The 26,393-nt window shown below is 41.9% G+C and overlaps 1 protein-coding gene across 4 annotated transcripts in view; it reads left to right on the plus strand.

Annotated features, from left to right (window-relative positions):
- The first annotated feature begins 396 nt into the window (after nucleotides 1–396).
- LOC125181335 (transcription factor RFX3-like) overlaps nucleotides 397–26,393 on the plus strand; it is a 232,222-nt gene continuing 206,225 nt past the window's right edge. For all 4 annotated transcript variants that reach the window (XM_066987566.1, XM_066987565.1, XM_066987567.1 and 1 more), the window contains exon 1: nucleotides 397–611. The gene's annotated coding sequence lies outside the window, so the exon portion shown is untranslated. The remainder of the gene's footprint in view (nucleotides 612–26,393) is intronic.

Genomic DNA, 26,393 nt, shown 5'->3' on the forward strand with positions numbered 1-26,393 from the left:
AATCGGATGTGACGTCAGGATGTCAGTAAGAGTGATCTACTCGGGAGACAGATATGTAGATATGACCACACCCCCCTTCTCTCCTTCCCCCTCCCACTCGGGTTTTAGCTTGGCGGTTGCTATCTTTTTGAACAATCAGCCACTGCCACCAGCCACCAGGTTCCTTCCCTAGCCTCTCCAATGTAGTGTGACTTACATCCAGGGATTGTCCATTGTCATACCACTGCTATTTCACTTGTTGGGGATAGAAAGTGCCATCTCATGCCTTTAGGGAGGTGGAGGAGTTAGTACGTCCCTGCCAACCTTATTTTCCTTCCCCGTTAAGGAAACCGCACCCCCTCCCCTCCGGTTCTAGAAGCTGTCCGTCATAAGAAAGGCTCTGCCTCTTCCGGATATCTTAGGCTGGGTCACTGTTTCTTCCTCTCTTGCTTGCTCTCTCTCTTTTGTGAGTTATAGCAACTGTTGCCTTGTGAATCAAGCGCCATAGTCACTGTAGCCTTGGTGACTGTTACGCATCAACAACAGCTGCTTTTCTGCTGTTTTCCATTTCCTTCTTAATCGTCACCTACAAGAACAGCTGCTACCAACAAGAACAACCTTCCACAATTCAGGTGAATGTAACTGTTATGCACACATTTGTAATCCAGTCTTTTTCTCTCTTTCTTCTCCTTTCCTTTCACTCTAACCTTTATCTTCTCTCTCCATGCAGCATCTGTGCAGGGAGTGCTCCCTTGGGCTTTGCTATTGGGGGGGAAGACAGCTCGAATCCTTTCCCCTCCTCCACCGTCCTTCTCACCCATTTTATAATATGGGAATAAGTATTACTTCCATTTTTTCCAAAAATGATACAAATTGTCCTGTGGTTGTTTATTATGAAGGGAATTTATCTGTTTTATTGGAAGTTGTGATCTGAGATGCTGTGGTACTTGTAATGTTCCAGAATATTTTGTGTATTGATAGGGAAGGCCAGTGGGTAACACAGCAGAGGGATTAGAGATCATTTAAAATTGGCTTGACGGTGTGTGATTAACGGTTAATAGTGGAGGTTGAGAGGCTAATGGGTGCTATATGAAATTCTTCACTGTAATTAGCTGTTGTTTCTGTAAATCAAGCTGTTGGGTTGCAAGCTTTAAAATTTAACTCTCATTGTGCTTCTGAGTTCCCAACTTTCTGTTCTCATTGATATTTTCACTTTATTTATAAACATAATTGTTCTAAATGGAATACTTGACTGCATTATCTTTCATGAACTGATTCAAACCTTCTTGAATTCTCCAGTTCATACTACTTGTAAATTTAATCTGATAGTATAGAAACCACTAAGTTTTCAGTAAAATCAAAAGAATTAAGTGTATTTAGAGTACCCAATGCTGTGTATTTGTCTTATTTTCTTAGAAACATTTGTTCCTGAAGAGCAAAAGAAGTCTTTAATGAGAAGTTACATAGGAATAATAACCATCTACATGCATATATTTTCTTAATTAAGGTGGTCCAAACTTGCTAGTTGGTATGCATGGTTTCTTGTTGTCATTTAGTTCCTGTATCAGGTTGTATTCTCTCAGTAGATGTTCTTAAACAGTCTCATAGTTGATTAACCCTAGCTTATGTTGTCTTAGGAAGTGCATCCCTTCTTACAACAAATGTACGTATTATAGTGTCTTTCTGTTAACTAATGAAAGTGTCATTGCTTTTCTACATAGCAACAGAACTACTGTGGCTTTTAACCTATTTGTAAATTAACTTAAAAGAAGAAAAACATTAGTACTGTGTGGGTATCCAATCCTTCACAGACCCTTAACCAATGTTTTTTCAGTGGTTCTTAACATAAATCCCATGGGTATTTCCTGTATAATTGCTTTCCTTGGATTTGCTCTAGTTTATCTCTCTAATATTCAATTCCATCATTAATTATTAGTTGCCTATTACAAACTGGCACAAAACAGGGATATTTTTATCACGTTATCAGTCCTCTTGAATTAAACCTTTTCTCAACTAAGACTGAAGTTTTGACCTAGCTATAAAGTAATATTGTATTAGGAAAAAAATTGTTTTCTAGATTTCTTTTTTAAACAAACGGATACAAGTCTGTGAAAACGGAAGACAAAATGCTAGATTTTTAAAGTTTTTTTTTTTTGTATTCAGACAGTGGTGGAAGATAACATCCTTTAAATATCTCATTGATTTTGTTTCTAGACAAGGAGTTAAACTAAACATTGGTCTTTAAATCTTTTATCAACTTTTTCTTTGTTTTTGCAATTTATGTTTTTGTCCTGTTTTGCTTCCCACCACCTATTGTTGATAGTTTTGTCTGTTAAAACACATCTTATAATTCTGTTTTCTGTATTTGCTGGCACTCAATTTCAATCTTGATTGAGCTCCTCAATTCAGTTTCCTTTTGCTGAATTGTTTCCTATTCACTGTTCTTTTCTTTTCCTTGTTAGGTGCTTCACCTCCACGTGATTTAATATTTCACAGTTTACTTGAGATAGTGGGATGTGGCAAGGTTGGGAAGCATTGCACGTCAGTCATATCTGAAGTATATCCAACTGAACTGCAGGGATATCCTACAGTTACTCTTTTGTTAATCTCCTGTTTTATTTTGGAGCGCGAACTTTACTGGCTTCATCTCAACATACACACAATTGATGTTTAAAATCTATTTTGAGGAAGACTTCTTTAGTCAACTGTAAATGACTAGAAAGAATGCTTATTTAGCAGTTCAGGATCTGTTTTTCTCATTTTCTCGCCAGCAACCTGAAGGCTAATTTAAACACCTCTGTTGGTGCGATAACCCTTTACCATGTTAAATTTGCCATAAACATTTTCGAAGTGTAGATGGCAATATCTCTTTCACTTCAGGTAGATCTTTATCATGTACATGTGAAACAGTTGTTTAGAAAGAATAAGCATGTGCGTATTTGTCAAGGCCTGATCTACATACTTGCATCAATTACTTAAAGTTTGATGCTGAGGTGTGAGGGAGAAAGAATTAGAGTGGAAAAGACTAAAGGGAGCATTCAACTTGGACAAGTTGTATGGTAGAAGCATGCTAGCCTCACAGATGAGGTAGATCCTCCATAAGAGGGGAGAGGGGAGTGCTGGTTTATAGAATCCTAGAAAGAATGGCTTGGGTCGGAAGGGACTTTAAAGATCATCTAATTCCAACCCCCTTGCCATGGGCAGGGGCACCTCCCACTAGACCAGGTTGCTCAAAGCCTCATCCAACCTGGCCTTGAACACTTCCAGAGATAGGGCATCACAACTTCTCTGGGCAGCCTGTTCCAGTGTCTCACCACTGAGTAAAGAATTTCATCCTTATATCTAATCTAAACCTACCCTCTTTTACTTTAAAACCATTACTCCTTGCCCTATCACTCCACTCACTGACAGAGTCCAGTCCTTCCCCAGCTTTCCTATAGGCCCCCCTTTAGGTACTGGGAGGCTGCTATAAGGTCTCCCCGGAGCCTTCTCTTCTCCAGGCTGAACAACCCCAGTTCTCTCCAGCCCCTGATCATCCTTGTGGCCCTCCTCTGGGCTCATTCTAATATTTCCATGTCCTTCTTGTGCTGGGGGCCCCAGAGCTGAACACAGTACTCCACGTGGGGTCTTATGAGAGCAGAGTAGAGGGGGAGAATCACCTCCCTAGACCTGCTGGCCACGCTTCTTTTGATGTAGCCCAGGTTACAATTGGCTTTCTGGGCTGCAAGTGCATGTTGCAGGCTCGTGTTGAGCTTCTCATCCACCAACACCCCCAGGTTCATTTCTTCAGGACTGCTTTCAATCCATTCTCCACCCAGCCTGTATTTGTGCTTGGAATTGCCCTGGCCCAGGTGTGGGTTTTATATCAGTAGGGCCTGGTTCTGGTTGAATTTCTTTGTGAAAAATCTGTATTCAGCCAAGCTGTCTCACCAAACTTAATGGATTGAGGCTCTGTCTTGTTTTATGTAAACAAACCTGTTTGTCTGCAAAAGTTTCATTTACTTTAATTACATTCAAGGGAGTATCTTATAATACCTAATAAAAGGTTACTTATGGTACAACTCAAGTTAGAGCATTTTGCAACTGTTATTTGCTGAAGTACCTCCTGTCTCTAGTATTTCGTTGGGCAACACAGAAAAAAAGAATTTGCCTCAGTGGAAACTAGATCTAACAAATTCATGACAGTACAATGTAGTTCAGATAACCAGTAATTCTTAAGTACAATTCAGTAAGTGTTTTTAGTTCATAACATACCTAGATATTTTTAACTGTAGCTGTGTTGATATCGTGATTCTAGGCTTTTTTCCATCGCTTTTGAGATCATGGTCAGTAGGGTAGCTTTTAACGTTGCAGTGATCTGTCCTTGAAAGTAATTTAAAGTAGCAAAGACTGTGTGCTTATTAGTTTCTTTTTTGCATGAGTTAGTTGATGGAAATAGGTGCTTGATTCTGGAATCCATTAGTTGCCACTGCATTTATTTTCTTTACAAGGCTAAATCCTAAAAGTACAGTGTTGAGGCAAGAGATGATGGTTTGTCTTATAAACCCATTAACCTAATGTAGGCAAGAAAAGGTCTGGTGTTGCTTTAGAAAAGACATTGCAAGTTTATGAATTCTGAAGAAACAAAATACCAGTTGCTAAACCGTTTGTCTTCGTGAATGCTTTCTTAGGAAGAAATTTGCTCCCCCCGACGTTTTGCCTTCAGAGCAGTCTTCATTTTTATTACCTCTTTTTGAGAGGTACTATTAAAGCAATATGAAATGTTTTGAGGTGCACAAACTAGGTGTTTTATAGAATAGTTAATCTTAGCCTTTTTGATAACTTTTGTGACATCTTTTTATTTTTGTTCTCCTGAGGAAATAGTTTGTGATACTGCCCTCCATCTAATTTGAAAGAAAGGTAGAGGTATCTGAATAATTATCTGGGAAAGATAAGAAAATTTATCCTACTGTTAAAGGAAAGGCAGTGTTCAGGTGTTATGTATTTCATTTGGCAAAAGACAGCTGGACAATTGCCAAATGTACTCTATCTATTGTAATATGGATATGTTTAAAGAGCAAAAGGCATAAGCCAGACTTGCTATTTCCTATAGATGTCACTAATTGTGTTACTATACAACAACTTTTTGGAGAAAAGCCATGTTGTTCACTTCTATGTGCCATTTCTTAGCCCTTCTCCAGTGGATTTGCTAAAAACTTTATTGAAAACACTGATCCTGTAGAGGTAGTTGTAGATACCTAATTTGGCCTGCAGATTTTTTGATTGAAAATGATTAATAAATATAGAAGAACCCAGTTTGACAAAAACATTGTAGTCAACTTGAAGATCTTCTGGACATGTTTAGATATTAAAAAGTAAACATGAAACATCATGATGGCGTGTTTTTTTTAGGTTGTTAATTTATGGTCCAAAATATGGAGTTTGATATATTGTTTTTGAGAGTGTACAATAAAACATCTCTATGGAACATGTGCAGTTGTTTTAACTGTTGAAAGATTAACTCAGATTTCTTGGTGTTTAAGATTTTTAATTGTCCTTCTAAATGATGAATTAGAGGAAAACTTTTGTTTGCGTTCAGTTAGAATGCAGTGCAGATATTTACTGCTTTATGTTAATATTAAAGCAGAAAAAAATATAGTGTTAAAATCTGTTAGTATAACCCTTTTTAAAAAGATATGTCTGTAGGTATGTGTGACTCTTTGTGAAGAGTTCTAAGCTCTTTAAGCAAGTTGGTCAGATGTATAAGGAGGACTACAGGTTTATTAATGCTTCTTAGTCTGAAAGTACCACATACCCTTTAAGTTGCACAGCAACTGACTCCTAGCAACAGTGATGGTTACTCTCAGAAGTTCAGTATATGTCAGATGTACTCTTGCTTCATTGTTACAAACAGTTGTCATGGTTTTCTTTTCATAATAAGATAATTTGAATTTTGAGGGACAGAAAGCTCCTTAAACAGGAAACCCCTTGCAAAGCTACTTCAGAATGCTTCTGGTACTTATGAGAGTGGCTGTCATGTTTTGGTGTGTGTGTGTGTGTGTCTTTTATTTATTTTGCTTTAGTGTACTATGAGAGAAGACAAAATAAAGAAGTGTTCAATGGTGCATGAAGTGAGGAAGGCATTTAATGCTTGCTAGAAGTGGTTTGCAAATTTCAACTTCTGTTGAAAACTAATCCATTGTAGCACTTCATAAAAGTCACCAACTGAACAAGTAAACATACAAATGTTTTGGAAGGCATCATTTTTTTTTTTTGCTTTGGGGTATAAATCAAACTAAAGGAGTTAAAAAGAGACCTCCCCTGAAGAGATTATTCCATAAGTATCTACTATAGGGATTCTTGTGTCTATGTGAGGCTTGCAGTATTGACTAATATCATTTAGATGACTTTAATGCGTAGTCAGTGCTTCATTGGTTCTATTTATTTCTGTTGTCTTCTGTGATGAGTCTGTCTGGGATGGAGTTAACTTTCCCTGCAGCAGCCCATACAGTGCTGTGCTATGCACTCATAGCTAGAACAGCACTGGTATCACTCCAGTGTTGTCTATTGCTGCATAATGCTGGCACAGCATCAGGACTACCTCCAAGCCCCCAAGAGCCAGCAGGCTGGGGGTGGGCAAGTGATGGGGAGGGGACATCACCAGGGCAGCTGATCTAAACCAACCAAAGGGATATTCCATACCACATGATGTCACACTCAGCAATAAAAAGGGGGGCTCTCATGGGGGAGGGGGCTGTCCTCCCAAACAACTGTTATGCGTTTTGAGGCTCTGCTTCCCAGGATGTGGCCGAACATCGCTTGTTGATGGGAAGTAGAGAATAACCTTTTTTTTTTTTTCCCTTTCTCTATGTGCTTCCACGCAGCTTTTTTTTTCCCCTCTCCCTTTTCCCTTTAGTTAAATCATCCTTATCTCAAACCTCGAGCTCTTTGTGTTGTATTTTCTCCCCCTTCCTCTTTGAGGAGGGGGGAGTGAGAGAGCGGCCATGGTGGAACTCAGCTGCCCACTTGAGTAAAACCACCACATCATCTCATCTTGGTTTAGCTAACAAATATTCTGAGACCATTTTTTGAAAACTTTTGGAAATTAACATAAAATCCTATATTGTTCAAGTTTCATTTACTAAACACAAGAAAACTGGCTATTTTAAATCAAGCTGATCAAGCCAAAGAGGTTTGTGAAATTCTTGTGAAGATGCATAAAACTGACTGCTGGACAAATTTACATTGTGATATCAATCTGACTGTTTTCATTTGTGGAAGAACTCTACAACTCAAAGCAAATGAGTTATAAAGTAGGTATGTGGTTTATTTCAGTGCCGGGCACATGCAGGATAGCTCCCAAAGGCATGCGCACCTTAACACAGCAACTTGCTTTGGTTATATGCAGTAAAGAGTTACATATGCATGAAGTTTCCCAATATGCCTATATATATGCATAACCTATCCCCGCTTTGTATTAAAATTAGCTCCAAGAAGTCATTTCCATATACTCCTCCCATCTGCGTCTGCACAGTGCCTTCTGGTGGTGGTCATCGGGGGGTCGTGGGGATGAAGTCCGATAACTCCTCTTCATCACCACTGGTTGACCCCCTGCCTTTGTACAGACTCAGCTGCTCCTTGGCTCTTGTCCAAACCACAAGGTCGGTCTCAGCTGGTTTTTGAGACAGGTTCCCCATTTTTGTCAGGAAACATCTTCTGTGAGGGGCCCCGAGACTCCTTGTTTTGGTTAATTTGCACAGTAGTAAGCAAAGACACTCAGCAACATCTATTTTAATGCGATTAAGCAAGCCCCCATTCTTTCATTCCTGGCTTTAATAATTACAATTGTTTTATTTAGAAATCATTAATGTGATTAAACAAGCCCCCAGTCTTCTATCCCTGGCTTCAGTTTTTTCAAATCCGGTGTGTGAAAAAGGTAGAAAGTATATGGTCAGGTAGGTGGTATGGGTGTGGAATGAGACACAGACATTCTCTCACAGAACAGTAAAATGCATTACTTTTTTTAACTTGAATTTAGTTGTATAACTTCTCACCTGGCTGATGTTATAAATGACTGAGTCCCAAATAGGATTACAATCAAAGTTTACAATTTGTTAAATGAATAGAGGCAAGCAAACAGCGCTGGGTGCGCCGGGAGTCTCTGCTCCACCAGGACGCACACCTGTTACGTAAGGCGGCTGGTTTTTATGCTCCTAGGCTAATACATATTCATTACTACTTCTAGAAGAGGCAGGGTTATTATAATTGGTTTCCCGAATCCGAAGTCCTCCCAGGTGCGCCTGCTTATCAGTCTCTGTTAGTTTCTCGGGGGCCGCTCGGACAGGGAGGCTCATATTCTTCCTCCTTATCTAGTGGTCTCTTGGCCGGCTGTCAGAAGTTACTGCACGTCCGTGCAGAGTCAGCAGTTTTTCTCTGAAGAAATCCCTTTGTTCTCTTCTCGCCTAAACCCAGGCCTCAATGTTAACCCTTCACACCCCTTAGTGGCACGAATTGCTGGACTATTCCTTACAATTCCTCCCTTTTTTTTTTTTTTAATATCATCAATTCGTGTCTCTTCTTCAACTTTTGTTAGTAGCAGTTGGATTTCATCAGTCAGTTCTCGGGGTGTCCATTTCTTAAGCATCATTATCGACACATCACCTTTTCTCTCCCAAAGTCATCACAAATTGGGTGCTATTTATTATCCGCCGTATCAACAACGTAAAGCAAGGTATCATACAAGGTATAAACAATAATGTCATTACACCACATAAAAATAGCATTCTTTTAACCCATGGTCCACCGGGCAACCATGAAAAGAAATCCCAATCCATACCCTTCCAAGTTTGTACTGGGACGTGGGCTAGCTTTTTAATTTCTTTTGTTATCTGCTTAACCACTTTTCCATTATCATCAATTTGTAAACAACAATTAGAATCGTTCAGTTTTCCACACACTCCCCCTTCTTCTGCTAGTAAATAGTCTAAGACCATTCTATGTTGAAAGATAGCATTCCTCATCTGAGTGGATTGATCAGCCAGAAGATCCAAGGTTGTCGCTGTTTGATTGGTTACAACTTCGAGGATAGCTTGCGACCTAATTATTCAGTTCAAATTATAAATAGGTTCTCGGGCTCCTGATACCAACTCATTCGGGTTCCAGGTAGCTGGCCCATAATGCTGTATGATTCTTTCAGGAGGCCATTCATCCTTTCCCCATTTTTGGGCACTATCCCCGGATAAGGAAGATCGTTTTACTCTGTTCAGGTCATCATATAGTCTTATTCCTAAATGATTTCCTTGTGTTTGTGACAATAAAAAGAACAAGGGTCTTATGTACCCCACATAGCATATTCCCGACTAGTTTCCGGGTAGCCTCTTGTAAGCATGTTTGCCACACACCCAATAATGTCCCTTTAGGGCCCACGTCCCGTTTGGAAAATGACCATCCCATCCATCTTTACCCTTTGGGGCGTGATAATACAGAGTGTCCTTGTTACAGAGTGGTCCTGTTACAATGTCTGCCCCTTTGTACTCGTATATGCACGCTTCCAAGCTCCCACGTTGGGTTTCCACTTACAGTCACAATTCAGTTCTCTTTGGCGACCTGTCATATTATAAGCCTTTTTCGCCGTCCAATCTTGAGAGTGTGGGAAGCGCCTTCAATCATGGGGTTGGGCCCGCTTTCAGAGCTTGTGTTACCATTCAGCCCTTCAGGGTGATCCAGCTCCTGGAAAAACTAATCACAATTTTATTATGGGTTTAAAAGGTTCTCATGTTATTTTTCTCAGGACAAACTGATCTTGGTGTGGGAGAAGTCCGGTCGAGGCACTCTCACTCGGCGGTCAATACCCATAGGGGTTGCCTCCCTCGGTAGACCATACACACCGCAGTGGAGGGTCCTACCCCGGTCTTGCCTTCTCCCTTTCCTCCCTTCAGCCTTGTCCTCTTTATCCAGTGCCCTTAATTCATGCAGAACCTCATTGCTGGGATATCAGTTCCTCTTTAGTCTCAGTTTCAGTTCCCCAGGAGTGGACTCAACCCTCCAGGCTTCGGTAGTTATTGGTCCTTTTATTCTGGATGCGTGGGTCCAACCCCTTTCTGCTGTTCTCACAGCTGTTTCAGTAGTAAGTAAAACAAGGTACGGTCCCTCCCATCGGGGGTTCAATGATTCTTCTCTCCAGGTTTTTATTAAGACCTTGTCTCCTGGTTGTATCTTATGAATAGCAAATCCTAAAGGTGGTGTCTGAGTCGTCATCCCAATTTCTCTTAGCTCCTGTAATCTCCTTCCAATGGTAATTATGTATTTCTGGATACTATGATCCTCAATTACATTGTTCCCTAGGGGCATCCCTTGAGAATAAGGCATACCATATAACATTTCATATGATGATAATCCAGTCTCACTGTGTGGTTTAGTTCTTATGTTTAAAAGTGCCAATGGTAAGCATTTCGTCCAGGGCAGCTGTGTCTCGATCATTAACTTAGTCAATTGTTGTTTTATTGTTTGATTCATCCTTTCTACTTTCCCTGAGCTCTGTGGGTGCCAGGGAGTGTGGTATTCCCACTGAATACCTAATGATTGACACAACAATTTTATTATTTTAGAAGTAAAGTGTGTGCCCTGATCAGAATCAATGTACTGGATTATCCCATACCTTGGTATTAAATGTTCCAATAAAATTTTTACCACTGTCTGTGCAGTAGCTCGTGCTACAGGATAAGCTTCTACCCATTGTGTTAAATGATCTACGATTACCAATAGATATTTCATTCTCCCTACCTTGGGCAATTCAGTGAAATCAACTTGTACTTTCTCGAAAGGCCTATAAGCTGTTTTTCTCCCTCCCATAGCTGCTTGTCGAAACACTTTCTTATTTATTTTCTGACAAGTTAAACAACCTTGTGTAATTTGTTTCGCTATTTCAAAAATTCCAATGCAACCAAATTGTTTAAGGAAATGATCGCTTAATGCCTTCATACCCCAATGTGTTTGTGCATGTAAACGTTCCAGTATTTGCCTCGCATAGGCTTTTGGCAATATCTCTCGCCCGTCAGGCAGTGTCCATTCTCCTTGTTCTAACTTAGCCCCTATTTTCTCCAATTTTGCTTGTTCTTCAGGGGTAAATTTCTTTTCTTCTCTTTCTCGCCTTTCTTCCTCTCGTATCACATTGATTTTAACAACCTGAGTCCTCAGGGCTGCTTCCTGGGCCTCCTTATCTGCTAGATTATTTCCTCTGATTCGATAATCCAATCCCTTTTGGTGTCCTCTTACATGTACCACTGCTATCTCCTTTGGTTCTCTTAATGCCCTTAAAATTTTTATTATTAACTCTTGATGTATAAGATTCCTCCCTTGAGTATTAATTAGACCTCTTTCTTCCCAAATTTTTCCAAAAGTATGGACCACCCCATATGCATATTTAGAGTCTGTATATATCGTCCCACTTTTCCCTTTTAATAGTTCCAGGGCCCTACATAGGGCATACAGCTCACAAGCCTGAGCTGACCATGATGGGCTCAAAGGTCCGGATTCCACAGGTTCTAAGTTCTTATTAATTATTGCATATCCTGATTTTCTTTTTCCTTCCACTACTCGGGAGGAGCCATCTACAAACAGTGCCTCTCCTTTCTCCAACTCAGCATCCTTTAAATCCGGCCTCACTGTTGTCTGAGTCTCAATTACCTCTAAACAGTTATGTTGTACTCCCTCCTGTGGTTCTCCGAACAAAAATTGTGCTGGGCTCTGAGCAGAGGTTACCCTCAGTTCTAAGTCAGGTGAGTCAATTAGTATTGCTTCATACTTTAGGATCCGACTATCCGTTAACCATTTTTCTGCTTTTTGCTGTAAGACACTTCTAACATTGTGTGGAGTATACACCTTTAAAGGAGCACTAAAGGTAATCTTCCTAACTTCTTCTATTAATAATGCTGTAGCGACCAGAGCTTGAAGACAAGCAGGCCACCCTCTGCTTACTGGATCAAGCAACCTAGAGCAATACCCTACAGGTTTCTTAATCCCTGCCCAATCTTGAGTGAGAACTCCATATGCTGTTTGGTTCGATGTATTTACAAAGAGATAGAAAGGTTTTTCCAGATCTGGAAGGCTCAATACAGGTGCCTGTATTAAAGCCCTTTTTATTTCCTCAAATTTCTGATCATCCTCTGTGAACCACTTAAGCTGGTTATTAGTTAATTTCTCATATAAGAATTTGACCTTTTCACTGTAGCCTTCAAGCCACGGTCTACAATATCCTAATAATCCCAATACTTGCCGAATTTCCTTTTTAGTTTGTGGGGGTCTTAAAGATAGAATCCCTAATACCCTGTCAGGATCTAACTTCTTTTTCCCCTTACTCAGCCAGTGCCCCAAGTATTTTACTTCCTGTTCCACAAACTGTAATTTCGATCGAGACACCTTTAATCTCCTTTCCCCTAAAAAGTTTAGCAATTTAATAGTAGCTTCTCGGGTTCCCTCTTCAGTTTCTCCTGCTATTAATAGATCATCCACATATTGCAATAATTTGACCCCCCTAGGTAACGTGAAATCTTGTAAAATTTTTTCTAAAGTTTGTCCAAATAGATTTGGTGACTCTGTAAACCCCTGTGGTAGCACAGTCCATCTTAATTGTTGTTTTCGTCCCGTTTCGGGGTCCTCCCACTCGAAGGCAAAATAATCTCTGGATCTCTCATCCAGAGGGCAGGCCCAAAATGCATCTTTCAGATCTATTACACTATACCAGGTATGTTTGGGAGATATGCGACTCAATAAAGTATAAGGATTTGCCACCACAGGGAATTTAGCGAGTGTTCGCTGATTTACAGCTCTCAGGTCTTGCACCATCCTGTATGACCCATCCGATTTTTTTACGGGGAGGATGGGTGTATTATGAGGCGACATGCACGGTTCTAAAGTTCCTTTTTCCAGAAGTCTGTCAACCACAGGTTTTAACCCCTTTCGACCCTCCATTGGTATAGGGTATTGTTTGACTCGGATTGGACGATGGGGATCCATTATTTGAATATTTATGGGGTCCATTTCTATCCTTCCAGTCTCCCCCTCCTTATACCATACTAAAGGGTTAATGACTTCTTCATCTTTTTGTGTCAAAGTGTATAATTTAATCTGCAATTCGTCCCCTTGACTCTGAATGCTCAAATTCAATCTTAAAATCAAATCTCTCCCCAGTAAATTGTACTCCGCTTCAGGGAGCAAAAGAAAATCATTAACATAAGTTTTCTTCCCAGTTTCTACTTTTACATTTTTCAAGACAGGCACTCTAAAAGGCTCTCCTTTTGCCCCTATCACTGACATATAATTGTTCCCTTCCTCTACTCCTTTTGGAAGTTTTTGAATAGTAGATTTTTCAGCTCCTGTGTCCACTAAAAACAAAACTTCCTCTTTATGGGGACCAATTAGTAGTTTTATCAAGGGCTCCGTTGATGTTGACGTCCCCAGAAGATATAGCCCCTGACACCCCTATTCTTCTTTGAATGTTTTCTCATCTTGTTCCCGCTTACGACAGTTCCTCTGAATGTGTCCCTTCTTGTTGCAATAGTAACAAGCGGGAATGGTGTATTTCTCTCGACAAGACTGCCCCCTAGGGGCTTTCTCTATTCCCTTCTCCCTCCTTTCTCCGGACAGAGTCTTATTTCTCTGACTTTCTCTTACTGCTGCTACAAAAATCTTAGCTTTTGCTTTTTGTTTTTCCTCATCTCTCCTAACATATACTTTCTGTGCTTCCCTAAGTAACTCTTCTAATCCCCTCTCTTGCCAATCTTCCAGCTTCTCTAATTTCCTCCTTATGTCCCCCCAGGATTTAGCTACAAATTGCGTTCTAAGGAGTGCAGTTCCAGCCACTGTATTCGGGTCAATTCCAGAATACATTTGTAAACTTCTCCTTAATCTCTCCAACCATTCTGTTGGAGATTCGTCTTTCCCTTGTTGCTCATTAAATGCTTTATTAATGTTTTGCCCTCGGGGAACAGCTTCCCTTATTCCCTGTATGATTAATGTTCTCAAATCCCTCATATTCTGTCTTCCTTGGGGTTGTTGATGATCCCAGTGGGGATCCACGTTTGGCCATTTTTGGTCTCCTGGGGGTCCTGCCTGATTCTGTCTCTCCCACATTCTCATTCCAGCTTGCCTAATCATTCCTTTTTCCTCGACAGTAAATAAGATCCCTAAAATGGACTGTATTTCTTCCCAGGTATAAGTATTGGGACCTAGGAATTGGTCCAGTCTTTCAGCTACTCCGAGGGGGTCATCTAATAAGGCCCCCATTTCTTTCTTGAAATTCCTTACATCTGTGGTATTTAAGGGGACTGCCACAAACCCAATGCCTCCCTGATTGCCTCCCAGGGGTACCTCTCTTAAGGGATATAGAGAAGCTCCCTCAGATGTGGCAGTCCTACTTCTCGTACATGCAGCCGGGGGTCGGTCTGATTCCGGTGCTGTCGGCGGTGGAGATACCACAGCTGCCGGAGGTGGGGCCACTGCCAGAGGTGGATTGTTAGAATATAGAGGTGGTAAATTATCTAATGGCTCCCATTTATCCTCTTTTTCTTTTTCCCGTTTTTCTTCTCCTTCTTCAAACTCCTCCTCTGTTTTTAGTGTAAATACTGAGGCTGGAAAAGGACGTGAAGTCCTGATCCATAATCTTGCATAATCACTTTCCTCCTGACTAAAAGGTTCCTTTGAGTTAACATGTAGATTTAAAGCCTGGCAAACCCAGTCTTCAAAAGATCCGAAAATAGGCCAAAAGACATGTGGTCTTAAAGGCTCCTTTGGCCATTCTATCATACAATACTGAATCATTTTTACTTTGCTTTTTCCTTTTCTGGGGCCCCTATCGTTCCAATTTCTAATCATTATCCCTAATGGACTTTCTGGTGGTATGTCTGGTAATTTGCTCCCTTTTCTCTGGTCCCGGGTCTTCGATTTAATCTGACCCATCTAGGAATTTTACTGTGGCAATTCCTACAGCCCTTGGTTGCCTTAGTGAGAGTGTCTTGCAGGGGGTTTAGGACCTATCACCTGCCCACGAATCCTATAGGAATCGCTTTGGTCCTTCACCGGCCAAGTCCCTCGCGGGAGATTGGAACCGCGGTTAGAAGACCTCCACAATCGCTTCGGAACTACGTTCCGTCTCAATCACACTCTCACACACACACAGGCAACCGAATCCCACCCAACCGAACGGTATACACATTAAATACTTACGACTCCGTCGTCTTCGTTTGGATCTTCGCGCGCAGAATTACGGGCAAAATATAGTGCTGCAGCCGGCAAAAGGGAGCTCATAAAAATCTAAATCTTTGCTTGCCCTTATTCAGGTTCGAGATGGCATTAGCCCCGACCTGACTCGAACAGGAGCCACCAAATGGTGGGGGCGCCCCTCCTAGATCAAGTCAGAATTCAGGAACCAAGACCATCCCGGACGAGCCCCCAATTGTTATAAATGACTGAGTCCCAAATAGGATTACAATCAGAGTTTACAATTTATTAAACGAATAGAGGCAAGCAAACAGCGCTGGGTGCGCCGGGAGTCTCTGCTCCACCGGGACGCACACCCGTTACGTAAGGCATCTAATTTTTTATACTCCTAGGCTAATACATATTTATTACTACTTCTAAAAGAGGCAAGGTTATTATAATTGGTTTCCCGAATCCGACGTCCTTCCAGGTGCACCTGCTTATCAGTCTCTGTTACTTTCTCGGGGGCCGCTCGGACAGGGAGACAGGGAGGCTCATATTCTTCCTCCTTATCTAGTGGTCTCTTGGCCGGCTGTCAGAAGTTACTGCACATTCGTGCAAAGTCAGCAGTTTTTCTCCGAAGAAATCCCTTTGTTCTCTTCTCGCCTAAACCCAGGCCTCAATGTTAACCCTTCAAAACCCCTTAGTGGCACGAATTGCTGGACCATTTCTTACACCGGTATCCTATTATATTCTTGTAAAATTTGCTCCAAGGCTTGCCCGAACAAGTTTGGGGATTCTGTAAAACCCTGAGGCAAAACTGTCCACCTCAGCTGTTGTTTTCTATGTGTGTCTGGGTCCTCCCATTTGAAAGCAAAATAGTCCCTAGATTTCTCGTCCAGAGGGCATGCCCAAAATGCATCTTTCAGATCGATCACACTATACCATTGATCCTCCGGATGTAGGTGGCTCAACAGGGTGTGTGGGTTTGCCACCACATGGAACCTGGCAACAGTTTTTTTATTAATTTCCCTTAAATCATGTACTAGACTGTATTTACTGTGAGAAACACTCCGTAGCCAATAACTTAGGCTCAGGCGAGGATCTCAGTGAAGTAGTAATTTATTCGTGATTGCAATGGCGGGCGCCCCACAAGCAGGAGAGCGCACCTCCTAGTTCCAAAACACAGTTTATATACTTTTTGATGACAGGACCCTCCCCTGTTTCCCCACTGGAGTGGGTAATCCAGGTTCACAATCTATCTGATGCTTCACAGACAATGCCTGGCCTTCAGTTGCCAGCCTGTTTTTGAGATGGTAATGTTCTCTCCCCTTATCTGGCTTGACTTCACATAGTGATTTTCACCTGATTGCTCTAAGGAGTCTGGTTGTCTGCATTTTAGGAGGTCACCTGCTGAGCTTTCTTATCACTGTAAGCACATCTCAATACCACGTTCCTTCCTTCTATACAATGTAACACTGCAAAAACAACATTTCTATTCCCACATTACCATCTTTCTTTTTTACTGGTAAGATAGGAGTGTTAAAAGGAGACATACAAGGCTCCAACAGCCCTTGCTGCAATAATCTTTGGATCTCGGGTTTCAGCCCTCTCCTTCCTTCTTCTGAAAGAGGGTATTGTTTTATCCTAATCGGTATTTCTGTTTTTTTTACAGTTACTTTGAAAGGTCTTATATTCAATTTCCCTACGCTTTTTGAGGTATACCAGACTTCAGGATTAATATTCGCTTCGTCTTCTACTCGAAGCGGGCACAACTTAATTTCTAACTTTTTACCTATCACTCCTAACCCTATTCCTAACTCTATTATTAAATCCCTACCTAACAGATTATATTCGGCCTCCGGTACTAGGAGCAAAGATCCCTTACCCTCTTTAGAATCAGATTCAATGGTTACTTCCTTTATAACAGGGACCCCAAAGGGCTCCCCCTTTGCTCCGATCACCTGCACTTTTTCTGTAGAGGCCCTACATCCAGTGGGTAAGGTTTGAACTGTTGATCTTTCAGCCCCTGTATCTACGAGGAATTCCACCTCCTCACGCTGGGGACCCACTTTTAGTTTTATCAAGGGCTCATTTTTATTTCGGATCCCCAGCAGATAGAGCCCCTGACACCCCTATTCAGTTTTGAACATCTTCTCATCTTCCTTCTTCTGTCTGCACTCTCTTTTCATGTGACCCTTTGTGTTGCAATAGAAACAGGTCACATTTCTTTGTCCCTGGCCACTCTTTTTCTCCTTTCTGAATTTCCCATGCATGAGGCCAAACCTCCGATTCAACCCAACTCCTCTCTGTCCCTCCCGTACCGCTGCCACCATCATACGCACTTGCTTCCGTTCCTTTTCATTTTCTCTACGAACATACACCTTCTGTGCTTCCCTCAGGAGTTCATCTAACCCTCTGTCCTGCCAACCTTCTATCTTCTCTATTTTTTTTCCTAATATCTATCCATGATTTTGCTACAAACTGAGCTTTGAGTAATGCCTCCCCGACCGGGGTTCCAGGATCCAGACCACTATATAACTGCAAGTTCTTTCGCAGTCTTTCTAACCATTCTGTTGGGGTTTCATCCTTTTTTTGTTGTTCATTGAAAGCTTTATGTTCTGTCCCCTAGGGACAGATTCTCGTATTCCCTGAATTATGATTGTTCTTAAGTCTTGCATATGCCCTTGGTGTATAGGGTCTTGGTTGTTCCAATTGGGCTGCTGCATTGGCCACTTTACGTCTGCAGCTGGCCCCTGCTGGTGCTGCTGATCCCAAATTCGCATACCAGCACGCCTAATCATTCCTCTTTCCTCTAATGTAAAGAGAATTCCCAGGATGGACTGTAATTCCTCCCAGGTATATATATTGGGACCCAGGAATTGATCTACTCGTTCTGCTACCCCCAGTGGGTCCTCCAACAGGCTTCCCATTTCTTTTTTAAAATCTCTAACATCCCCTGAGTTAAGGGGGACTGCTACATATCCCATCCCCGGCTGGGGTCCTCCCATTGCTATTTCTCGCAACGGATACAATCCTCCTCCTAGATCAATCTTTTGATTTCTTGCCCTACTTCTAGTCCTACTTCTAGTTATTGGCCCTTGTATCTCATGATCTGACTCTGATTCCTCTGATTCGTCTGATATTATTGGCTCGCAAAGTCCGTTAGGGACAGGGGCCGTTGGTGCAGGCGGTGGTACATAGGGTGGGGGTGGTGGTGGGATTTCTAAATCTCTCTGTTATAAGTGAGACCATACAAATTTCTTGGTCTATCAGAAATATTTTATTAATTAAGTAAGCAGGCACAAGCAAAACAGCGCTGGGCGGCTGGGGAGTCTCCGCTCCACCACAGCACGCAACTTTCCCTTTTCAGTGTCGCCGTTTTATAGCATCCAAGTTTCGGTTTGTCAGGACTTGTTGGACCTTCTGAAGCTGCGCAGTTCGTTGTTGGGGGTCGTTGTTTTTCTTTCAATGATCATGCGTTGTGCTCGTGTTCAAGGGGGAGGGTAGTGAAGCGGGAAACAGTATTTCACAGAGTCTTTGTTTTACCAAGGATGTTTATCCAACACCCCCTCCCCACTATCTACTTGCTTAGTCTTCCCCCTTAACAAGGTCGTAAATTGCAAAACCTTATCTTCTCAGCAGATCCTCTGAATTCCTTTTAAAGACAATGAACAAACACCCGCTAATTTATCACAATCCCTCCTTTTTCTTTTTCTAACATATTTTGTTCATTGATGAATTTTTGAAGCACTTGTTTGCTCAATATTAAAGTTTCTGCGTCATCCTCCTCCTGTTCAAGAGATTCATATTTCGCACGCACAAGCATAAGGTGAGCTGCCTCTAATCGGTTTTTTTTACAATCGCGATTATTCGATTGAATATACATGGTACAAAAGTTAGTGTTAATATGAGCAGCAACAAAGGTCCTGCTATAGTTGATAGCAGTGTAGTGAGCCAAAGTGAGTAATTAAACCAGGATTCATACCAATTCTGGTGGGCTTCATTTTCTATTTTTCGTTTTTCTAGCCCTTCTCTCAATTTAGTCATTGTATCCCTTACTACTCCAGTATGATCTGCATATACGCAACACTCCTCTCGTAGGGCTGCACACAATCCTCCTTGTTGTAGAAAAATCAGATCTAATCCCCTACGATTTTGTCATACAGATTTCTCTAAAGCTGATATAGATTGCTCGATACGGGCCAAATCCTCATCTACAGCAATGCGTAGAGAGGTAAATTCTTGGCTTTGTTTTACCAGAGAGGTAATTTCAGTTCCGGCTCCTGCAGCCCCCAGAATCATCAGAGTGGCTAAAGTGACAGCCGTAATAGGCTCTCTCTTCCTTAAGTGTTTTTTTTGCCATAGCATGTTGGATGTACATATACTCCTCAGAATGGTAAAGAATCCTAGGTATAATTACTACCTGTACACAAAAATCATGAGACGAGTTGAACAATTTCAAAGATAAGCATGGAGTTACCCCCAGAGACGAACATACCCATCTGGTGTTATCTGCTGGTATTAACCATTTTTCTTTGTCTAATTGTGTAACATTTTCTGTAATATTGCATAGATGGAACTTCTCACCAGGGACCGTGCCTACGCACCTGCCATTCCCAGTTACTTCCGTTAACGTTATTCCTACATCCCTTCCCCAATTGCATTGTGGGGGATCGGTTTCGTTTGAACGGGTGGTTTCTCCCAGATCCCCAATGGCGTCGTAATATGAGGGCCTTATATCAAGACATAACCAGCAAGGTCTAGGCACGTCTGGATTTGGTTGATTCAACAACTGATAACTAGCATTCATGATTCTCCATATGTTATTCCCGGTCACCCCTTCATTTCTAATCCCATACTCCGGGTTTACTGATTTATTAGCAACCTCCAGTGGTTTAGGGCTATTAGGAGTTAGCATTCTAAAAGCTTGTGTAGGCTGAATCCTCAAAACACTCCCCGACAGTTCCTGATTTGGTCCCACCCGTTGGGGACTCTTAGTCTCTTCCTTCTTTATATAGATGATGCCTTCCCTATCAGTCCCCCAGCAGTAGTTATCTGCTGAACAACATGGTGATCTTCCCATCTAATCAGGCTCCATTTAAAAGGTTTGTGAGGGTGCGCAGACCCAGGAACAGTGTAAACAATCGTACCCATTACTATGTATCGCAAAAAAAAATGGCTAGGGCCCATTTTCCAGAGTTCTTTACCTGGCCACGTAATTCCCCACCGTTTCACTCTCTGCCTCGCTTGTCAGTTCGGTTGCAGCGAACTACAAGGTGCAGGTTCTTCTCGGCAGCAGCAGTGTTCTTCAGGGGAGTTTCTCAGGTAACCGCGACCTTTTTCTGATCAAACAGGGTCCCCTTTCCTCCTTTTTTTTTTTACGATACATAGACAGTTAGACCATACTTATCGAGTTCGTTTCAACGTGAGCTTTAAGTCATCAGGGCCTGCGACCGCTTCCCATTTGCTTTTCTGGATCGATCCTTTCACGCGACTGGCATGCGTTCACCCCTTCTCAGCCGTCCGGATAGCCGTCTCTGTGATAAGTAAAACAACATAGGGGCCTCCCCACCGTGGTGTTAAAGACGTTTCTTTCCATGTCTTAATTAGAACCCTATCTCCAGGTTGTATCCTATGGATTGCTATATCTAGCCACCAAGCCTTTCGCTTGCAACTCCCTCCGTCGGTTCATAAGCTGTATTAAATAAGGTTTTAATTGGATATCCTGTACCTGGGGGTGATCAGATGGCATCTCTAAATCATAAGGCATACCATACAGCCTTTCAAAAGGTGAGATTCCGACATCGGCTCGGGGCTATGTCCGGATATTCAATAGTGCAAGCGGTAAACATTTCACCCAGGAGGTTTTAGTCTCTATCATAAGCTTTGTTAGTTGCTTTTAATTTCACCATTCATTCGTTCTACCTTTCCCGAACTCTGAGGATGCCAGGGAGTGTGATATTCCCATTTAATTCCCAGAGCCTTCATCGTGTCTCGGGATACCTTTGACACAAAGTGTGGGCCTCGATCAGAGTCAATTGCTTCTATTACCCCGTATCTGGGTATGATGCTTTCTAATAATATCTTTACCACGGTTTGAGCTGTGGCCCTTGCCGTAGGGAATGCTTCAACAAAGTTTGTGAGGTGGTCTACAATAACTAATAAGTATCTATATCGCCCCGTTTTTGGAAGTTCAGTAAAATCTAATTGAATCTTTGCAAAAGGTCGATGTGCCAGTTCTCGTCCTCCTCCCGGGACCCTTTTTCTCATGTGTTGAGCATTTACCCTCCGACAAGTTATGCAATCATTTACGATCCTCTTTGCTATATTATAAATCCCTATACACATATAATATGTGGCAAATTGATCCACCAACGCCTGAGTACCCCAGTGCGTCTGTTCATGAAATCTCCGTAGCACCCTCATAGCTACTGATTTTGGTAACACTTCCCGTCCATCAGGCAGTACCCATTTCCCTTTATCGGTTTTTTTTTTTTTTTGAACCCCCATTTGTGTCATCTTGTCTTCTTCTGTAATAGTGAAACAGAGCAAGGGGAGGGGAATGGGTCCATTCGACCACAGGGAGTTAGTCGGCCCGCACTTGTAGCAGTTTTTATAAGGCGGGCTTTCTTCCTCAGAACAATTGCATTCAATCCCATCAACTCCCCATTCACTCCAGCAATCATAACATGGAAATTCCTTTAAGCCTTTCCCACAGTATTAAGTATTATATTAAGCATTATTATATATTATTATATTATTAATTATTATATTAATTATTATATATTAAGTATAAGTATTAAGTATTTCCCACAGTCTGGGCAATCTTCCCTCGTTCTTATAATTCTTATACTCATTAATGCCGCCCTTTTTGCCTCCTGATCTGCTAGATTATTACCCCTAACCTGAGGGGTGAGGCCTTTTTGATGCCCTTTTATATGTACTACAGCAATTTCTTTGGGCTCTCTGATAGCTTGTAAAACCTGGGTAATCAATTCCTGATGTATTAAACCCTTTCCTTGTGAATTGATGAGCCCCCTTTCTTTCCATATTTTACCAAATGTATGTACTACCCCATAAGCATATTTTGAATCTGTATATATTGTACCGCTTTTATTTTTCAACAATTTTAGGGCCTGCAATATGGCATATAGCTCGCAAGCTTGGGCAGACCAGCTAGGGCTCAAAGGTCCAGATTCCACTATCTCAAATGTTTTCTCGTTTACTAACGCGTATCCTGATTTTTGCTTTCCCTCGACTACTCTCGAGGAACCATCCACATATATCTGTTCACCGATGGGTAATTCCACCTCCTCTAGATCAGGTCTCAATTTCGTTTGCTCTTCTATATTTCGGAGGCAATCATGTCCTAAGGACTCATTTGGTTCCCCATAAAGAAATTGAGCAGGGTTCTGTAGGGAGGTTGTTCCTAAGGTTAATTTTGGAGAGGAAATCAAAATTCCTTCATATTTTAATAATCTGGCGTCAGTGATCCATTTCTCTGCCTTCTGTTGCAGTACCCCGCATATATTGTGTAGAGATATTACTTTGATTTCCCCCCCAAAAGTGATCTTCTGTGCTTCTTCCGCTAACAAGGCAGCAGCTACCACTACCTGCAAACAGTTTGGCCAACCCCGGCTAACCGGATCCAATAATTTAGACAAATAGGCCACAGGTTTTTTTTTTTTTTTTTTTTTTACTCCCTGCCCATTCTTGGGCCAGCACTCCATATGCTGTGCCTTCTGCGCTGTTCACAAAAAAAAAACACAAAACAGCCTCCTTAAATCTGGTAAGCTTAACACTGGGGGGGGCGTACTAGTTCCTCCTTTAACTTGTTCAGTCGTTCCTCATCTTCTTTTGTCCATTTGAGTAATCCATCCTTATTCAGCTTGTTATATAAAAATTTAACCTTTCCACTATAATCTTCTTATCCATTGTCTACAGTATCCGGTCAACCCTAATAGTTGCCGTACCAGCTTTTTAGTTCGCAGGGATGCTAAAGCCAATATTCCACTGATTCTGCCTGGGTCTAACTTCTTAGTCCCCTTACTTAACTGGTGACCCAGGTACTTTATCTCTTGCTCCACAATTTGTAATTTTGCCCCTCCTTTTTCTTTTAAAGGGTACAGAGGGTACAGATTAACTCGATTCTCTGAGCCAATCCAAAGGCTCGCATATTCGCTCTCCTCTAAACAAAAAGGTTCCTTTGCATTTACATAAACATTTAAGGCTTGGCAAACCCAGTCTTCAAACGACCCGAATATGGGCCAATAATTTGCCTACCTCCCCAAACTTCAACACAATAATGAATCATTTTTACTTTATCCTTTCCCCGCCTAAAAGGGGAATCACTCCAATTCTTAATCATTAACCCCAGTGGACTATCTGGGGGAATAGGGGGCAACCTAGCACTAGGCATTACCCCACCCATGGGACCAGAAGGCTTACTCTTCTGTCCCATCTTCCGGAGTGCCTTCACACACATACACAGCCGCTTCCCCCTGGTCGTGGCCCAGTCCCTCGCGGGATGTGGGAACCGCACTACTGAGGGGTCCGCACTCACTTCGTCCGCAATTGGACGTCTCACACAGACGCACTCCGGGATCACCAACCCCAACCGAACGGATCACCGGCCTATACTTACCCACCCCGTGGGTCTTCGTTCGGTCTTCGTGCACAAAGATTGCTTGGGGTTACCGGTTTTATTTGCTTGTGCCTAATTTTGGGTTCGTCGGTGAAGGGCTCGAGCGGGATTTCCCGTTCCCGGGGCCTCCAGAATCGGCGGGGCGCCTCCCCTAGAGGGATTCCCAGTCAATCCGCCTTCATCCGAGTCACGGCACCAAATTTGTTATAAGTGAGACCATACAAATTTCTTGGTCTATCAGAAATATTTTATTAATTAAGTAAGCAGGCACAAGCAAAACAGCGCTGGGCGGCTGGGGAGTCTCCGCTCCACCACAGCACGCAACTTTCCCTTTTCAGTGTCGCCGTTTTATAGCATCCAAGTTTCGGTTTGTCAGGACTTGTTGGACCTTCTGAAGCTGCGCAGTTCGTTGTTGGGGGTCGTTGTTTTTCTTTCAATGATCATGCGTTGTGCTCGTGTTCAAGGGGGAGGGTAGTGAAGCTGGAAACAGTATTTCACAGAGTCTTTGTTTTACCAAGGATGTTTATCCAACACCCCCTCCCCACTATCTACTTGCTTAGTCTTCCCCCTTAACAAGGTCGTAAATTGCAAAACCTTATCTTCTCAGCAGATCCTCTGAATTCCTTTTAAAGACAATGAACAAACACCCGCTAATTTATCACAGCAGGACAGGGAGCACATACAGAAAGTTATGTGCTATATTACTCAATTTGGAAAATAGGCACAGCAGACCTGAGATCAAAAAAATCAACATTGTGACTAGCAACTATTAATCAGATCTAATACTTATACCAGTTGTGGTTTAACACACTCTGGTCAGATCTGTCGTTATCTCAACACTTCACGCCCCACACTGGGCGCCAAAAAGGACTGTTGTGGTTTAACCCGGCCAGCAGCTAAGCACCACACAGCCGTTCGCTCACCCTCCCCCACTCCAACCTCTCTGGGATGGGGGAGGGAATCAGAAGAAAATAAAAGCCTGTGGGTTGAGCTAAAGACAGTTTATTAAGACAGGAAAATAATAATAATAATTATGATAATAGTACTACTACTAATAATGTGTACAAAACAAGTGATGCACAATGCAATTGCTCACCACCCGCTGACCGATGCCCAGCCTATCCCCGAGCAGCCGGCCCCCCCACCCCAGCTAGCCACCCCTATATATTGTTTAGCATGATGTCAGATGGTATGGAATACCCCTTTGGCCAGTTTGGGTCAGCTGTCCTGGGTCTGTCCCCTCCCAGCTCCTGCTGCACCCCCAGCCTGCCTGCTGGCAGGACAGAGCGAGAAGCTGAAAAGTCCTTGGCTTGGTGTAAGCACTGCTCTGCAACAATTAAAACATCAGCACGTTATCAGCACTCTTCTCATCCTAATCCAAAACATAGCACCCTACGAGTTACTAGGAGGAAAATTAACTCTGTTCTAGCCGAAACCAGGACATGTTGAGTTTCTCATCCACCAACACCCCCAGGTCCTTCTCCTCAGGGCTGCTTTCAGTCCATTCTCCACCCAGCCTGTATTTGTGCTTGGGATTGCCCTGGCCCAGATGCAGGACCTTGCACTTGGCCTTGTTGAACTTCATGAGGTTCGCACAGGCCCACCTCTCAAGCCTGTCCAGGTCCCTCTGGATGGCATCCCTTCCCTCCAGCTATCAACTGTCAGCTGCACCACACAGCTTGGTGTCATTGTCAGCCTTCCTGAGGGTGCACTGAATCCCACTCTCCATGCCACCGATAAAGATGTTAAACAACACTGGTCCCTGAGGAACACTACTCATTACTGATCTCCACTTAGACATTAAGCTGTTGACCACAGCTCTTTGACTGCAACCATCCAGCCAAAATGAGAGATATGATCCAAATTAAATAAGCATTTTTCATATGGCTTCAAGTCTTGCATGGGTATTTTATTGTATAGATATTGTTCTGTCTTTGACAGTAATTAGGTATGAGATATTCAACAGGTTTCCTGTAGGCATATATTTGAAATTGTAAACTGCTAGGCTAATGAAATATTCTACACAGGAGATAATGTTAAAACCAAAGAGAAAGGAAGCTTGACGTAGCAGCCTTTTCTTGAGCAAAATATATCTCTGTTAGCCTATTATGTCCCTTTTCTACACTCAAGATATAGATATCAAGGTGGGTTTCAGAGAATTTAAGACTTATTTTTGAGCTTTTACATCATATATAATTTAGGAATTACTTATTTAAATTTCAGCTTTTCTTTCTGTGTGCTTCTACTATAGTTGTAACTCTTAGGTACTATGATAAGTGTTTTTTATATATATATATACACATACATATATACATTTCTTATTTAATTCTGGTTAAACAGATCCCAGTGATTTTAGGTATTAGTAAAATACTTCTAAGTTATTCATTTGTATCATTGTTAAAAAAAACAGAAACTAGTGGAGTTTAGGAATGGTTGTTTTTATTGGTAAAGGGAAATTAGTACGGACTTCTACAAATTAATATGAATTTAATTATTTGCTAAATACTCAGATAGTAACTGTCGAAAGAACATAGGAAATATTTTAAATTGCATGTTTTCTATTTTAAATATATGAATACATCTGTTTATACAA

This window comes from Anser cygnoides, chromosome W (genome assembly GCF_040182565.1).
Source record: "Anser cygnoides isolate HZ-2024a breed goose chromosome W, Taihu_goose_T2T_genome, whole genome shotgun sequence".
Lineage (NCBI taxonomy): Eukaryota > Metazoa > Chordata > Aves > Anseriformes > Anatidae > Anser > Anser cygnoides.